This window comes from Protopterus annectens, chromosome 8.part0, assembly GCF_019279795.1.
Source record: "Protopterus annectens isolate FY-2018-M chromosome 8.part0, PAN1.0, whole genome shotgun sequence".
NCBI classification, from domain to species: domain Eukaryota; kingdom Metazoa; phylum Chordata; order Ceratodontiformes; family Protopteridae; genus Protopterus; species Protopterus annectens.
Window position 1 is genome coordinate 1333551899 of NC_056741.1, and position 18261 is coordinate 1333570159.

At 43.5% G+C, this 18261-nt stretch overlaps 1 protein-coding gene across 1 annotated transcript in view; it reads left to right on the top strand.

Moving 5' to 3' along the window:
• SMURF2 (SMAD specific E3 ubiquitin protein ligase 2) overlaps positions 1-18261 on the top strand; it is a gene marked incomplete in the record, with an annotated part of 2869016 nt that overhangs the window by 1769878 nt on the left and 1080877 nt on the right.

Below are 18261 nucleotides of genomic sequence, written 5' to 3' on the forward strand. Positions count from 1 at the left end.
GACACCCAGTTGGGTATTTCTACCTCTTCTGATACCTTCCCAGATTATCCCACTGAAGAGGTCCCTTAGACAAGGACATGTAAGAGGAGCCATTTGGATTCTCCTGAATCTCACCGAAGATACAGATTTTCAGTAAGGTGAAGGACCCCCACCGTAGCCTCCTATGGACGTCTGGTTCAGAGACATCCTTGAAATACTAAAACAGAGAGGTGGTCGGAAGCCCAGCAATCTGTCAGAGGAATCTCTGCTCCTGGAGGCGTTTGGTACCAGCCTGTCTGCATCTTGGGTGATTCTGCTTGCCGATGAGTTCCTCGAATTGGTCTCACAGTGGGCATGAAAGGAGCCTGACTCCATACCAAGAAAGCCTGATAAAATTATGACCCCTCTGGAAGACAAACATTTCTGGGCCAAGGACCCCCCTGTTGATGTCATGGTCATAATGGCGCCCACCAGAAAGGAACTAGCTGACAAAAGTTCCTCTGTTCATCCACCCGACTAAGTCACGGGCGATGGACAGGTTTGGAAATCATGTCTACGCTTTAGCGACCTTCACCTTGAGGTCCCTGAACGATCTGTTACATTTCGCCAGATTATAAAGGGATCTGATAAAGGAACTATTGGATACCCTTGCAGGAACAGTGCCTGAAGAGCTCAAGGACTCCATCACCTCACAGCTGGCGACCCTGCAATCGATATTGCACTCATCCATGAGGGTCATTTCCAGTGTGGCAGAAGGAACCTCAAGAGCAGTGGGTTCAGGTGTAGCCATCAGGAGACTAGCCTGGATGCACTTGTGTGACTTTGTGGAGCCTTTTAAGTCTACGTTCATGAAGGCTGCTTTTGACAGCACATCTCTCTTTGGCCCCAAAGTAAAAGGTACGTTGTGCAGGTGTGAGAAGGATGGAAAGACCCTTTCTGCCATGGGGGTGCATTTTCCACCTTCCAAAGATCCTTCTGGAGGAATCATCAGGGAGGTGGAAAGATGTGGTTCAAGAAATCACAAGGATCTTTTCAGGACAACATGGAGGGTTTTTCCCTAGAGGCAGAGAGGAAACTCAAGTGGTAGATGCCGCCTTCATGGCAGAGGAGGCCCGCAACATCAAAGGTCCAGAGATCTCTTCTTTGGCAAACCATCCCAATGCTCCTGAACAGAGGCTTGATTGTCCCCCTCTGGAGGCAACCTGGGGTAATTTGTCTCTGCACCAGAGAGCCTGGCTAGAGATAAAAGATACTTAGGCGCAGAGGATCGGATCCAGATGATGTACAGTTCCATTTTCCCTTCCTCCTCCAGTTTCCAGGAACATCCCCAGAGTTCCACCCAATCAGAAGGATCAAGCAGCCATTCAGATACAAAAGCTGCTAAACAAAAGGCATCCAAGAGGTCCCCACAGACCAGAAAGGATCCGGAACTTACTCAAGATTCTTTTAGTGCCAAAGAAAACAGGGGACTGGAGACCAGTTCTGGATCTTAGCAATCTAAACAGATTTGTTTGAAATACAAAGTTCCAGATGGTGACAGTTCAGTCCATTCATCTGTTTTTGGAAAAGGATGACTAGATGTACTCAGATCTCCAGGATGCATACTATCATATAACAGGTGATCCAGGAGATTCTTACACTTCCGGCTAGGAGCCAGTCATTATCAGTTCAGAGCACTGCCCTTTGGCCTCACCACAACCCCCAGGGTATTAACCAATTGTATGGCAGTGGTAGCAACTCACTTAAGACTTCAAGGATTCTGTGTGTTTTCATACTTAGACGACTGGCTCATTAATGGACCAGCATCAACTCATTATGGCAAGAGAAGTCATCCACGCTTGCACAAGGTTGGGAATAACCATAAATTTCGAGAAGTTAAATCTAGAGCCAACTCAAATTCTAGAATTCATACCAGTGTTACTTAGACACAAGGTCAGCAATAGCCTCCCTTCCCAGAGTTCAAGCTTTTAAGGTCATAATTCAACAAGATAATTTACAGTACCACAGTCTTGGCTCGCCTAGTCCTGCAAGCTCTAGGATCAATGGTGGCAGTGATGACCCTTGTTCTGCTACCCAAGTTTCACATGAGAATTCTCCAGTGGATGTTGGCATCTCAGTGATCGATTCTTCAACTGCCCTTGTATGCTCCAATATGAATTACCAGCTCGTGCAAGAAAAGTCTGCTGTGGTGGATCCAATCAGATCAATTGCTACTGGGTTGTCCATTTGTACCCTTGCAGCCCAGCTAGAGTGTGTGTGTGTGTGTGGGGGGGGGGGGGCATTACCTGGAAAAGACAGTCCAAGGCATGTGGTCCCCTGAATAGGCCAGTGTGCATATCAACATACTGGAGTTTTGAGCAGTACTTTTAGCGTTTCAGTGTTTTCAAAATGCTCTCCCATCAGGAGAGATTGCAATTCAGATAGACAATATTTCAGTGGTGTGGTACATCAGCAAACAAGGAGGAACCAGATCGTACCCCCTCTGTAGAGAAGCACTAAGGGTGTGGCAATGGGCAGTATCTTCCAACCACTTTCTCTTAGCAATGCATATTCCGGGGATGTCCAGCAGATTAGCAGACAAGTTGGGCAGGTGCATACTGTTACCTTATGAATGGTCCTTCTGCCAGAATGTGGCGGAACAAATGCTCTGCAAATGAGGCCAGCCTTGCTGCGGTCTCTTTGCATCTCCCCTAGATAAGAAGTGCAGCAAGTATTTTGCACTAATCCCCTCACAGGGGGAGTTGCTGAGTGATGCTGTTCTCCACGATTGGCCACCCCAGATTACTTTACACATATCCCCCATTCCCCTAATATTTGATGTATTTATTCATTACTTAATTCTCCTGAGTGCAATAATCTGAATCATCCTTCTGTTAGATAACCATTCACTTGCTCATTTACCTTTATCTTGGTACAACTCCCAAGATGTTCGCTGTTCTGTTTTTATTTCCCATACTATGTCCTCTTAACTGTTGAATTGTGAAGTTTACATTTCCCTAATTTATTTTAAAAATGTGAAACCTCTTAATTTATTTCCATAATTTAACTCTTCCTGTAATCTTTAATAAGTATAGACAGTCTAACCTAGCCCTTACTTTGCCTTCCCCTTCTCTCCAAATATGATACTGTACCTTTACTTTATGACCCACATGAGCTTGCAGACGAACAGTCTACCACCACACAACATTTCAGCGGGGGAAAGATTTTCCCAAAACCATCGAGAATATAAAAGTTAGCTAATCTCTCTGTCTTTTACTAAACATATTTATTAAATCACTACTAAAGTAGTTGCACAGATGCATTTAATATAAAAGGAAATGTAGTAAAAATTATTTTCATGCACTATACTCTGTATATTAACTTTTAAAATTTATTAATTCCCATATTACATAAGTTGCTCAATTCCTTCCTTCTCTTAAACCTGATTTCACCTCCTGAACATTATAGGTTCATAGGTTGGTACTGGGCTATCTGCCCGAAGGCATATATTAACCCAGCCACATTGTGCGGTATTCACTGCCCCTTTAGTAGTACCCTAGACCCTTGTACTAGCAGCTAGTACCCTTGGCCCCTATCTAGTAGTGCTGTTGGTGTGATCCCCGGTGTGAACTTTGTTACCCATCCACTCATCAAGGTTCCTCTTGAAGAGTGATAGTGAGGGGCTCTGTCTTATGTAGATCCGGACCTTGTTCCATAGTAAGGGAAGTCTCTGTGAAGGGAATCTATCCCTCCAGCATGTTCTATTCATTGTTGTGTTGAGGTTTATATCCCTAGAGCGTGTAGCTCGAGTAGATTTGGTTTTGCTAAGATGGGGCATGTTCACCAGTTCTGGGTTGGACATGGCTCTGTACGTTAGACAGAGATCGCCTCTGAGAAAGCAGTATGCAACAGAGAACAGTCTTAGCTTTTTCAATCGTGCTGCATAGGGCAACTGTTTGAGGCCAGTAATCCTCTTGGTTAGGTACCTTTGTGGTCTCTCCAGCTGCTGGAGATGTCTAGCCAGGTACATTCCAATTGGTGCATTGTACTCAATAATGGGTCTGATGAGGGAAGAGTAGAGGGGCACCATTACATCCTTAGATCTTGATGTGAACCCTTTCATGATCAGATGGGTCACATAGAAGGATTTTCTAACCACTTTGGCAACATGGTTATCAAAGGAAAGCTGACTATCTACTTGGGTCCCTAGATCCCTTATTTCTTCTTCAGATTTCAGGGGATTACCTCCTATGTTGTAGTTGCGGTTACTCTGTTTTATCCAGAGGGGATTACTACGCATTTTTATGCATTTAGCTTGAGACCATGGCTTTGACACCATGCATCAGTCTCATTTAGGCCCTTCTGGAAGATCTCCATGTCGGCCGGAGACTCTATTATAGCACCCAGTTTGCAGTCGTCCGCAAACTTAGTCAGCCACAGCCCTTCCGTGCTTGCCTGTACTTCTGAGAAGTATATGCCAAACAGGAGGGGCCCCAGGACAGAGCCCCGAGGCACACCACTCATTACTGGTCTGTATTCAGACATAGATCCCGCTACTCTTACTTTATGGGATCTGTCTGAGAGCCAGTTTGCGATCCATCTTGTGACGTAAGGGTTTATGCCCAGGCTGGTGAGCTTATCAATAATACCTGAATGGGGAATGGTGTCAAATGCTTTAGCAAGGTCAAGGTAAGCCATGTGTACCTCCTTTCCCTTCTCTATAGCCTGAGTAACTGTCTCAAAGAAATCCACCAGGTTCAGGAGGCATGATCTGCCCTTGACGAAGCCGAACTGTGTGGGGTCCAGCAACTGGAGGTTCCCAATCTCTCCATTTATGAGTTCCATAATGATTCGCTCCATAGCCTTACAGATCAGACTGGTCAGGCTTATTGGTCTGTAGTTCCCAGGGTCTGTTGTGGCCCCACCTTTGTGTAGCAAGACCATCATTGCCGTGCGCCATTCTATGGGCACACATCCTCTGGAGAGGCTGAGACTGAACAGGGTATTAAGATGCGGGGTTAATTCCTTTTGGAGCTCGCGTATGACACAGCCTAGGACACCATCTGGTCCCATGGAGGCAGTGTTTTTAGTTTTAGATAGAGCCTTGTTAACCAACGTATCGGTAATAATTGGACTTGCACAATCCCCTAGAATGGTAATAGGCCCTGTAGGTGGTGAGGGGGGGGGGATTTGCACTGAGCCAGTCAGCCAAGCTGTTGGCAATGTCACTAGGGTCAGTGTATTTTGTTCCATTTTGTACTAGCTCAGAACAGACCTGAGCGTTGCCATTTAGGTTATTTTCCATGTATTCTTCCCACATTTCCCATGTACTTCTAATTTGGTCTTTCCTTTTTTCTAAGGATCCCACTTCCATTTTTTAATTCCTTTGCAGTATTCAGTACTTCAGTTACAGTTGGTTTAGATTTTGATTTGCATTTTCTAATAATTTCTTTTGTGGCAGGCAGTAGCATTAAATTTAGTAAGGCTTTACTATGTTTATACAATTTAGAGGCTACGTTGCCACCAAAATAATTGTCTCTTTGGTTAAAACAATTTGCTCCCTCAACATTTCTGACAAAACACACTGAAGGAAATTTTTAAATGCGTCAACTCATAAGATTCCCAGAACACTTGTTCCCAGTTACCCTTCTTTCCACTCACATATTCACCATTTGCAATCCAGCTGAAGAAAACTTTTCTGTAGTCTGCTTGGGGCATAAAAATGGTTATGCAAACAATTCCATGAAAGTTCCTAAATCGTCTGAACTTTGTTGCATACTTTGGAACCATACAGAAGTCTTTCCAGTCTTTTTTCGCATTCTTTTTAAACCTCCTCTGATTAATTCTTTAATTAGTCATGTAATATTTGATGTTGTTGTCTTTCGGCTTTTCCCGGTTAGGGGTCGCCACAGCAGAACTGCGGTCCACTAATGATTGGCAGTAGATTTTCACGGTGCAGAGTTGCCAGCTCGACGCCCAACCTTCAACGAAGGCACACCCATTCACGCATGTCTTTCGGAACGCCACTCGACCTGCGGGAGGACATGCAGACTCCGCACAGAAGGCACTCCCCACACACTAGCTGAGAATCGAACGGGAGAACCTCTTGCAATATTTGATATGCTGTACTAATTTTCTCTTTTTTAATGGCTTTTTTTCTAGACTCAACTAAAAGACTACCATGGATGTTCTTTCAGTTAGCATCCCCTTAGTCATTGCCTATACTCTTTTTCTGTCCATGGAGTGGAAAGCAGTCTCCAACCTGTAGTCCAAACTTTTGCTTGGCCTCATCTCACTCATTTACATTTTCCTCCTTAGTTATTTGCTCCCACTAACTTGATTCCTTTGCTCATTTTCTGCAGTAAATTCTTTCTCCCTGTTGCCTATCTTCCGTAGCTTTTCGTACAGTCATTCCTGTTGATAAAATCTCTCTTCTCCATTTCCACATTGGCGTAATTCTTAGAATACTTCCTCTCCTTTATGAACATGTTTTGTATGGTGGTAGTGGTTGCTCTCCTTAAGCCCTTTATCGTAAAATTATACACTCTGTTTTTCAACCTCCTCTTGTTTCATTATCCCTTTCCGCTTTGGTTTGTAATATTCTGCTTGTGTTTTGCATATGAGCCTTAAATGTGTAGATTTAAAATATCTCTTCTTCTATGGGGAAATCAATTTATCCCACCTAACGCTTGCTGTTTTCCCCTCCCAGATAAATGCCGTTAGCTTTTTATTAATTACCATCCACAACTTTTCATCTGGTTGATAAAAATATGTCTGACGTATATGTAAAATTATAGGGACTAAAAACATTTTCACTGCTTTTATCTTAATCTCCGTATGTATAATCAAAAGCTTTCAGTTTCTCATTTTTTGTATTATGTTGTGTTTAGTCTCATCCCACATATCCTTGGCTATAATAACTGAATCCTTTTTAATCCATAACCTAAACACTTTATCAAATCACACATCCAGAAAAATGAGTATTGCTGAACCAGTTCCAGTTTGGGTACGCAGTTCAGAGCAATAGCCATTGTCTGAGCTCATTAATTTTATATCCAGTTATGACCTGAAACTGTCTCAAATGTTCCACAACACAGAAGTGTTCTTTTCTGGATTTATCAAATACAAATTAATAACATCTGCAAATAAGGTAAACTTTTCTTGAGTACCATACCAGTTGCATCTTTGAGTTTGCGCCCCCCTTAGTTTCTTTGCTGGTGGCTCTAAATATTAAGCAAATAACATGGGAAGGAGGAGGACATTCTTGTCTGGTTTATCTCCTCAAACAAAGCTTGTTTGCGAGGAACCCTCCTAACTTAATTTTTGCCTCTATCCCTTCATATATTCTCCTAATTACCCCTATTAATTCTATCAGGGCATGCAAATGCTTCCATTGCAGTACTTATAAAATTACATCTGACTCTGTAAAATGCTTTCTCTACATCACAACCCACTCATAATAGTGGTGTCGTCTTGCATTCTGCTTCCACCTGGATTATGATTGTTCTGTTAATGTTGTCAGATGTTTGCCTTCACTCCACAAAACCACATTGATCCATTTCTATCAATGTTGGCAACACCTTTGTCATTATTTTAACTAATATAGTCATAAACACTTAATAATCATGGTTTAAAATTTAAATTGGCATAAATGAAATAGGGTCTGAAGGATCTTTGCCCTCTTTGGTAATGTAACCAGACTTTTATCACTTTCGTTTCTCTTAATTTCAACATGAACACCATCTGTACCTGGAGACTTCTTTGTTAATTGAGTATACATGAACATTTTTACATCATCTCCTCAAATCCTAACTGTTGATCCTCATCTTCCCCTAACCTTGGCATAATTAAATCTCCTATGAGTATTTCCATTTATGCTTTTATTTAGTTTTCACATTTCTCTGCTTTGTACAAAGTTTAATAAAATTTTCAGAATGTTGAAGTATGTAGGAGTATGGGTTAAAAAGGATTCTGTTATGGCAGCAAAGGATATGTGTGAATAGACTAAAAAGATAACAAAAACTGAGAAACAGGAGGCTCATGTTTATGGATAGCAAGATGCAAGCAGTGAAAACTTTTTTAGTCCCTTTACTTTTATATACAGGTCATACATGTTTGTCAACCAGAGGAGAAGTTGAGGACAATAATTAATAGAATTTAAGGGTTTTCTCTGTTAGGGAAAGAGGGGAAGGGTCGAGTGGGATAAGTTGATGCTTCCAATAAAGCAAGATAGTTTAGATTTCCTGATTTAGAAGGGAGCTACACAGCTAAGGCTCATGCATAACACCAGCTGAAAGCATTTAATTCAAAGTCGAAAGAGATGATGATGAAGCAGGGGCGAAATTCAGCAAATAAGGAGAGTGGAATTTTGGATGCAGATCCTTGAGAAGAATAACAGCCATACAGAATATTATATTCATAAGGTAGCAGAAAGTATTTTAAGAACTAAGCCAACACAATAAATGAGAAAGGAGATTCTACCGATAGGGATGACTGCAGTTATGGTACAGATAATAGGCAAGAGAAGGATGGAATTTACTGGAGAAAGCTAACAAAGGAACCTAGGTGTTGGGAGCAAATAACCATAGAGTGAAAGGTAATAGAATGGGAAGAGGCCAAGAAGATATTTGGACTGCCAGTTTGAGACTGCCCTCCCTATCAGAGATTGATGTCAAAAGTATAGGCAAAGAGAAACAGATTGGGAAATGCTAAGTGAAAGACCTGCTCTGGTAAAGTTTGTATTTGAGTCTGGAACACAAGCTGCTGTTAAAAAGGGGATAAATAGTAGGGCATGTGAAGTATTGCACTTTAACTATAGAAATTAATCAGAGTGGGTTAGAAAAGATTGGGAAGAGAGATTGGATAAACAATTCACAAGGAAACAGTGGGAGAACATATGTATGTCTCCTGAATATGCAACAAAATTTAGAACATTTTGGAATTTTGCTTGAAAGTGTTTGCATAGCTGTTTTTATACCCCAAGCAGACTACAAAAAATGTTTCCTCAGGTAGGTGGCAAATAGTGTTGTGATGGGGAAGAAAGAGGTAACTGGGAACATATATTTTGGGAGTGTAATGAGTTGCTGGATATTAAAAATTCCGTAGAGTACACGGTCAGAAATATTGGGTGAGCAAATGAGTGTAACTAAGGAAATTACTTTTTTGAGTTGGGATACAGGGTCTGAATTGCTTAGGTATAGTTAGGCCTTATTAAATTTAATTCTGGTGACTGCCAAAAAGCATTTGCTAGAAAATAGAAATCAAAGTATAAACTATCTGTATTTGAAGAAGTGAATATAATTGCAGCGATAAAAGAACTTGAAGTGTGTGACCTTTAGAACAGGGTAAGAGCAAATTACATAGAAAAATGGAAATTGTTGGATGTAAATACATAATGTTTTGGAGGAGGAGTGAGGTTTAAGGGAAGGCAGGAATTGAGCAATTTATGTAATGTTGAATTGATTGTCTGAAATAATGTATGTGATATATAATGTTTATAACTTTGAACATGTCAACATGGTTGGTTTTCTTTTATACAAGTATATGTTCCCTTATGTCTTAAGTGATAATTCAGTAAATGTGTTAAAATAAATTTCAGAATTTTTGTAATAATGTATGTAGGATTTGTTTGTTTTACTTGTTATAGGCAACCTGAGTTTGACTACACCCTTATAAGTTAACTAATCTCTTAGCCAATTAGTAATAATTGAACCACTCAAATTCTGCCCCACCCTTTTAATGCCTTTTATTATTGTTTGTAGTTGTGTCCTCCTTGATAGATACTATTTAAATAACTTCTAATGTTAAGTTGTCATTCTCGCCTTCATTCTTGCTGGATGGGTTCGGAACCGATCCTCGGCTCCGACTCGGCTTATACTATAGCTCGAGAGCTATTTTTACCGGCTCGAGGCAGCCCTATATCCCACAATACCATGCGCTAACTCCCCAGATCTCGTTTGCCGCTTCGCTGCGAGGTAGTCTGTTTTTACCGGCTCTGGTTAGTAAGTTGTTTTTTCAGATATATATTCAGTCTCAGTAGTTTTTTTTTTCCAGTTAGTTACCCTTCTTTAGGTCCCTTCTAACTGCCTTACCCTTTTCGGTAGCCCTTTTTCCCCTTCTTTAGTTAGTTTTTTTATCTTGGGCCTACGGGCTTTTCCTTAGTTTTCCCCCACCCCTTTGTGTGTGTGTGGGTTTTTAGTAAGTTCTCCTTAACTTAAATAAGTGTGTGTGTGTGTGTGAACTGACTGTGTTCCTTTTTATTTTTTGTCAGGATGTCAAAGGACCCTAAGGTTTCGGGATTCAAGAAGTGTGACTCGTGCTGTCAGAAAATGTCTCTGACAGACGATCACACTTCTTGTGTCTATTGCTTGGGGCCGTTACACCTGCAGGACTCTTGTTCCGTTTGTCACGGATTTAGTTCAAGAGTCCTGCAGGAAAAGCGTAACAAGCTCATCCTAAGGAGCTTGTTAAAGCCTGATGACTCCCCGTCCAAGTCTGGCTCGGGGAAGTCGTCAAAAACCGCCAAACCCTCGGCTCCAGCTTCTGAGCTGAGGACTGGCGTTATCGAGACGGTTCCGACCTCGGTTCCGGCTGGCTCCGAGGCGAGCAAAGTGGTTTCCGCTCCAAAACCATCATCGGAGCCGACCCCAGCGCGCAAGTGCTCTAGGTCCCCTTCGCTAGAGTCCGTCAGATCGGCTCCGAGGTCCCCTCTCCTATCGGAGCAGAGTCATAGGACTCATTCATCGAGGTCATCCAGGCTCTCCAACCACGACATCGAGAGGGTGGTCAGTAGACTCATAAAATCTCAGGCGCTGGACCAAATGCTCCAGAGCCCATCTCACCAGACAGTGGCTCTTTTGATACAGCTATCCATTCCTCCTCCGACTCATCTCTCGAGCTCGGAGCCAGAGTTTGTCGGAACCGTGACCTTGCCCATGTCAGAGCCGATACTTCCTCCTTCGGCTCCGGTGTCGTCGGCTCCGACCTCTTCATTGGTTCCATCCGTGGAGAGGTCCGGGCGCCGAGACTCCATTGTCGGCTCCAAGGGGGCGAGTGGCATCGGACCCTTGTCCGACCACGCTGTCCCTCTCGGAGCTTCAGCTCTGGTTAGTTCGGCCCTGACATCATTCTCGGAGCCATCTCTGTTGGTTCCGGGGGCGGTTCTGGTCTCTTCGGAGCAGGTGCTACCTTTGGTATCTGATAGGGGAGCCTTCGAGGTGATGAGGAGTGTGTGGACCCAGTGTCCACTCCAAGGTTAAGTTCTGCGGCTCCTCCCTCTGTAGTGCCTGTTACGGTCTCTGGCCATCCTCTTACACCTGACAGCAGAGATCCAAAGCGTAGGGTACCCACCTTGGGTGTCTCCTCCTCTTCTGAGGGCTCCTCTGAAGTTTCAGGGGAACCCCCTAGGAAAAGAAAGTGCAAGAGGAAGCACATAGACTCCCCCGAGTCTGTCACGTTGGACACCGACTTGGATGAGTCGGAAGGTTCCCCCAGATCCCCCTCTGAGGATGTCTCCTTTTCAGACATCCTGGAAATCCTAAGACAGAGGGGAAATTGGTCCACTCTCAAACCTTCCGAGGACGAGTCAGTTTACCTTGACGCCTTTGGATCTCGCCCTTCCACCTCCTGGGTGTCTCCCCCTTTCGACCCACTAATGGAGGTAATGGCTAGAAAGGCGTGGGCAGCTCCTGATTCAATGGAGCCTACCCCTAGGAGGCCTTCTAAATTTATTTCTGCACCAGATGACAAATCCTTTCACACCAAAGGTGTTTCAGTTGATGCTATGGTGGTAGCAGCAGCCACTAAGAAGGAATTGGCTGATCCTTCTGTATCTGTTCATCCTCCTAACAAAGAGTCCAGGACCATGGACAGGTACGGCAAGCGGACTTTTGCTTCAGCAACCTTTTCTATGCGATCGCTGAGCTATTTGTCATTTCACCCGCCTTCAGAGAGACTTGCTCAAAGAGCTGGGTGAAACTGTACAGGATCCTTCTGCTGCGGGGTTTAAGGACAAAATAAACTCTCAGCTGGCTACCCTGAACTCCATTGTTAACTCCTCCATGTGGCTTATCTCTTATGCAGCCGATGGAGCGAGTAGGTCCGCTGGCACAGGCGTTGCGTTGAGACGTCACACTTGGATGCGACTCTGTAACTTTTTACCGATCCCTTCAAGGCGTCCTTCACCAACACCCCCTTTGACGGTTCAGAATTGTTCGGCCCTCAGGTGAAGAATACCCTCACCAGATGCGAGCAAGATGGTAAGGCTCTTTCTGCCGTGGGAGTCCGTTTTTCCACGCCTTCTAGACCTTATCCTAAGGGACAGAAGGGAGGAAAGATTTGGTTCCGCAAACCTCAGGGAGTCGCGCCTGCCACACGTGGTGAATTTCCCCCTAGAGGCAGAGGGGGAAATAATAACAGACGCCGCCCCAGGGGCAGAGGGGGTCCTCAGAACCAGGGCTCTAGGGAATTTTTTCCTGACCAACCCTTTCAGCATCCCTGAGGAGCTGCCCGACTGTCCGCCTTCGGAGGCAGTCGGGGGAAGATTATCTCTGTACCCGGAAGCCTGGCAAGCCCTCTCCCAAGACACATGGGTACAGAAGATCATATCCGAGGGTTACAAAATCCCTTTCACTTTCCCTCCGGTACAACCACCAAAACCCCTACCAGACGTGCCACCCGCACAAAGGGGTCAGGCTCAGCTAGAAATAAAAAAGCTGTTAGAAAAAAGAGTCATCCAGGCAGTCCCAGCAGATCAGCTAGGATCCGGAATTTACTCCAGATTCTTTTTGGTACCAAAAAAGACAGGAGAATGGAGACCCATTTTAGACCTCAGCAGGTTAAACAACTCTGTACTAAAGACAAAATTTCGGATGGTAACACTGCAGTCCATTCGCCCCTTTTTGGGCAGAGACAACTGGATGTGCTCGTTAGACCTCCAGGACGCGTACTACCATATAAAGATACACAGGCGCTCCAGGAGGTTTCTCTGCTTCCGGCTGGGAGTCAGTCATTTTCAATTCAGGGCCCTGCCCTTTGGTCTCACCACAGCCCCCCGGGTGTTCACCAAATGTTTGGCAGTGGTCACGGCTCACCTGAGACAGAAAGGATTCCAGGTGTTTCCATACTTAGACGACTGGCTCATTTCCGCTACCACCAAACAGGATCTCATAATGGCCAGGGATTACACTATTCAACTTTGCAACAGTCTGGGTATTTCTATAAATTTTGCAAAGTCCTCCTTGTCGCCTTATCAATGTATAAACTTTATAGGCACCGTATTAAACACCACAGAAATGTCTGCAACATTACCACCTCAGAGAGTGACAGACATAAGGCGGAATGTTCAGCCCAACAAAGTTCAGGTCAAGCTAGTATTGAAAATGTTGGGCCTTATGGCGGCGGCGATTCTTCTACTTCCATTAGCCCGCTTCCACATGAGGCTCCTTCAGTGGATGCTGTTTTCTCAGTGGTCCTTTCAACAGCTACCAATGACCCACAACATTTTGATAACCCCATCTTGCAAGAAACATCTCTCCTGGTGGATGGTTTCCCCTCAGCTTTTTCAGGGCAGACCCTTTGTTCTCCCCCCTCCACTGTCACAACGGATGCCTCCCTGATCGGGTGGGGGGGGTATTATCAGGGCAGGAACGGTCCAGGGCACTTGGCAACAGTCAGAATGCCACCTGCACATAAATGTCCTGGAGATGAGGGCGGTGCTTTTGACGTTGCAAGCCCTTCAGAGCTCTCTTCCCACGGGGACTATAGCAATTCAAACGGACAATATGTCTGTGGTGTGGTACATAAACAAGCAGGGCGGAACAAGGTCCTATCCCCTCTGTCGAGAAACACTCAGACTTTGGCAATGGGCGATTTCATCTCAACAGTTTCTGATAGCAATGCACATCCCTGGGAAATCCAACGTCATAGCAGACAGATTGAGCAGAACTATCCTCATGCCTCACGAGTGGTCTCTAAATCAACCGGTAGCAGACGGAATTTTTCAGAAGTGGGGCCAGCCTTGCTGCGACCTTTTCGCAACTCCCCAAAACAGCAAGTGCCTCGACGACTTCACACTTTTTCTTCTGCCAGGCCAACCCCTCAGAGACGCTCTTGTTCACGTTTGGCCCCGGGGTCTTCTTTATGCCTTTCCTCCTTTTCCGTTGATCCCGCAATTAATTCAGAAAGCAACCGCATTGAGATCCAAAATGATCCTCATTGCCCTGTTTTGGCCTCGACAAGTTTGGTTCCCGTTCCTGCACAAATACCTACTGGAACAGCCTTGGCATCTGGAACCCCTTCCGGATCTGTTGACCCACCTCACGGGCAAGCTGCATCAGTCTCTACATTCCATCAACCTCACAGCTTGGTTGCTCCACTTCCAGCCATAGCCAGGCTTCCCCTTATTTCTCCTCCTGTTCGTGATATCATTCTGGCCTCCCATAAGTCCAATACTAGGAAGACTTATGCTTGTAAATGGAAGCGTTTTTCACACCGGGCACAAACTAGATCCTTAGATCCTTTCCATGCACCCATTCATGAGGTTCTGGACTTTCTGGTAGAGCTTTTTCATTCAGGGTCATCATCGGCCACTATCAGGGTACAATTAGCGGCCATTGCTAATTTTCATGTTGGACTCTCAGAAGCAAATATTATGTCCCACAAACTCTGTAAAGCCTTTCTCAAGGGCATCTTTTTGCTCAGACCTCCAGTCAAAGATCCACCCCCACAATGGGATTTGAATTTAGTTCTAACTTCACTAATTCTGCCCCCTTTTGAACCTGCAGCTTCTTGCTCCCTCAAACTTCTTTCTTGGAAAACGCTGTTTTTAGTAGCTATAACATCTGCCAGAAGGGTATCGGAACTTCAAGCCTTGTCTATCCGTCCTCCTTATTTGGTTTTTCATAAAGACAGGGTAACTCTCAGAACAAACTCTTCCTTCCTACCAAAAGTGTTATCGGAAGCAAATCTAAACCACTCCATTGATTTACCTGTCTTTTTCCCAGACTATACCAACAGGACTGAACGCCAATTACGGTATTACCTAGACAGGACAAAGCAATTCAGAAAGTTAGACCAGCTCTTTCTCTCTCATGCTGCAGGCAAGAAAGGGCTTCCAGTATCGAATGTTACTCTTTCCAGATGGCTGACATCTATTATTACCTTGGTCTATGAGTTGAGACACAGGCAACTTCCCTCTAGGCCTAAGGCTCATTCAACCAGGGCACTATCAACTTCAACGGCGTTTCAAGCAAGGTTACCACTAGATGCCATTTGTGCAGCAGCTACATGGGCTTCCAAACATACCTTTATTGCCCATTACAAGCTTGATTTAGCCTCCAGAAATAGCTGATTTTGGTTCCACTGTACTCGGGAGTCTGTTTCATTGAGCCACCCAGGACTAATATGCTAGGGGCGCTGTCCCATCCAGCAAGAATGAAGGCGAGAATGACAACTTAACATTAAGAAGTTATGTCTTACCATAACGTTCCATATTAGTTGTCTTCTTCTCGCCTTCTTTCTTGCGTCCCTCCCTCCTGCCTCCTAGCCTGGATAGACTCGAGGTTCTGAGTCCTTCCATTTCTGGAGATACAATATGTTGCGTTTTGTTCCTTGTATCCTTAGTGTTACTAGCAGGTAATCTATTCTCGTAAAAGAGGATTATAATATTATTATTATAATATTATTATTTATACTATGTCTTAGCTTCCAAACGAGATCTGGGGAGTTAGCGCATGGTATTGTGGGATATAGGGCTGCCTCGAGCCGGTAAAAATAGCTGTCGAGCTATAGTATAGGCCGAGTCGCTGCCAAGGATCTGCTCCGAACCCATCCAGCAAGAAAGAAGGCGAGAAGAAGACAACTAACATGGAACGTTATGGTAAGACATAACTTCTTCTTATTCCACACTTTGCTTCTTTCCACTTAAACCAAAAGTCATGTTACCCTGTTTTCCTGTCAAGTCTGTACCATTCCATTGTAATGAGTCCTGTATGCCCCCATCCCTTTATCATAGCCCTGAATCCTGTTTTACCCAAAAAGAATTTCGCATTTTGCAAGATCTCTAATGAGACTAAATGGACAAAAAATGCTCTTCACTCCCTTCCTGAGCAATTCCACAAGCCATTCCTTGCATCCTTGTTCCCCATACCCTCCTGTATCCTTCCTGCAGGAACTTCACTCTCATTTTTGGTGCTGATTATTTTTTTGAACAAGGTAAATATGTTCATTGGTCCTTTTCTGTCTGCCAGGTCATGCTACTCATGTATCACTGGGCTTGGTTGTTCCAATACTGTAGACTGGGTATCTGCTCAGGATTGTCAGATGTCTTTGGGACCCCCTGGAATAAATAGTCATCCTGTCCATTTTATAATTATTAATTGCTTTTCTGTCATATGCTTTCTTGTGCAACATTTGCTGTCCTAATTTTTAGTTGATTTCCTTTTGCTGAGTTTTACCTTTTGTATATGTTCTCCCCCCACAAGAATGGCCTTTGCCCATAAGGGGCTAACCTGGTCAACATGAGTAAATTTTTGTAAGTTTTTCACCAGAATAGGATAGAGTGAACTTGAGAACCAGTTTTGTCTTTGTGATAAAAGTTGTCTTAGAGGTCTCCATTAATCAGAGGATCCAACTTTCTTGTTATTTTTTTCCAAAGCTAGAAAACAAAGGTGAGAAAATCCTACAGCTGTTAAATGTATGGAAGCATCCTAGGTATCACATAGACAGAGCCAAAGGCATTAGACAATCAGACCAGCTATTTTGCTTCCTTTTTAATAGAGGAGGGTAGGTCATTACCAAGCAGACTATTTCTAAATAGCTTAGTGTGTTTTGTTCTGCTATGAAAAACATAAAAAAATCCATTTATGTAGAGAGATGAAAGTATATTTTGCCAGAGCTGCTGCTTTATCTGGAAAGTCTGTACACATAGTGTCTGTGAGGTAGGTGTAAGATGCAGCCAGATACTTTAAGTTGAATGTCTAGTCTAGGAGCAAAGCAGCATCTAGCATGGGCATTATGCAGGGCCTGCTGTAGGCTCCTGTGTCCCATAGCCTACACTACATTGAGAGTCTTCCTGTATTTTATGAATATTGTTGCAGCAGTCATCCATGTAAAGAACATAGTGTGGTTGTTGAAAGTACACTCACCATAAAAGTAGATGTTCGATTAGGATCATTGTTGCTGTACTCACTCTCACCCATATATAGAAATGAACACTAGGTAAACACACAAGTCCACAAACCAATGAATAAATGCAGAATGAAGAAACTGAAAAACTGCACCAGGCTATACTTTTATTGAGCACTTTCGTCTCCTCAGTGGAGACTTCTTCAGATAGAAATGAGCACTAGGGAAAGTTTTCCATATCCTGTCAATCTTGATCTGAAACATATAGAGAGGAGTTGACTCACTGTGATAGTATTTTCTTGAATATTATTAAAATAATTATGACAGAGGTCCTCCTTCCACCAGGCATGTCCTATTTCTTTCATTGGCAAAAAATAACAAGGTGGCATGAACTGACTACACTTTTTATCCAGGATTTAGCCTGTTGTCAGTGTCCAGTGCTCTAGGGGGCCAAGCTGGTTACATGAGTCCATAAGTTATCTTACTTCAGTACCTGCTGTTATGGCTTATGTCCTCTTGCAACTTTACTGTCTTTGCTGTTTCCAGGGTCACTGTTCCTTGAAGAAAGTGTGTAATGAAAATATGTATTTGAAATTAAATCTCGCTGTTTTTTCTGATCAAGTGTGATGTTTAGTATATGTAGTCAACAGGGAATAGGGATTTTTTTTATGGTACTATTTTACTTTTTTGTTTTGTATTCTTGTCTTCTGCGTGGAGACATGCATGAATGGGCGTACCTTCGTTGAAGGTTGTGTGTCAAGCCTGGCAAGCCGGTATGTAAAAATCAACTGCCAATCATTAGCGGACCAGAGTTCCGCTGTGGCGACCCCTAACCGGGAAAAGCCGAAAGACACAAAACAAAATATTTTTTAGTTGCATTTTTCCTGTGTTTATTTGTGGTTTTATGTTGGTTGAGTTGTATTTATTTTTTATAGACATTAAAGGGGGCACTTTTACAAAGAAATAGTTCAGATGCATTTGTTTTTCTTGTCAGCATAGGGGAAGCAGGGTTTGAATGTTACTGCACATAGTGGTGCATTTTGAGTGATAATTATACATAACTGCATCTAACTGTTCCGGCAAAAAATAGAGAGCAAAATTGTCAGCTGCTCTTGTGCAACCTGAACTTTAGAATTCTTACTTTTGCAATATGAACTGCTATAGTTGAAAGAAATAAAA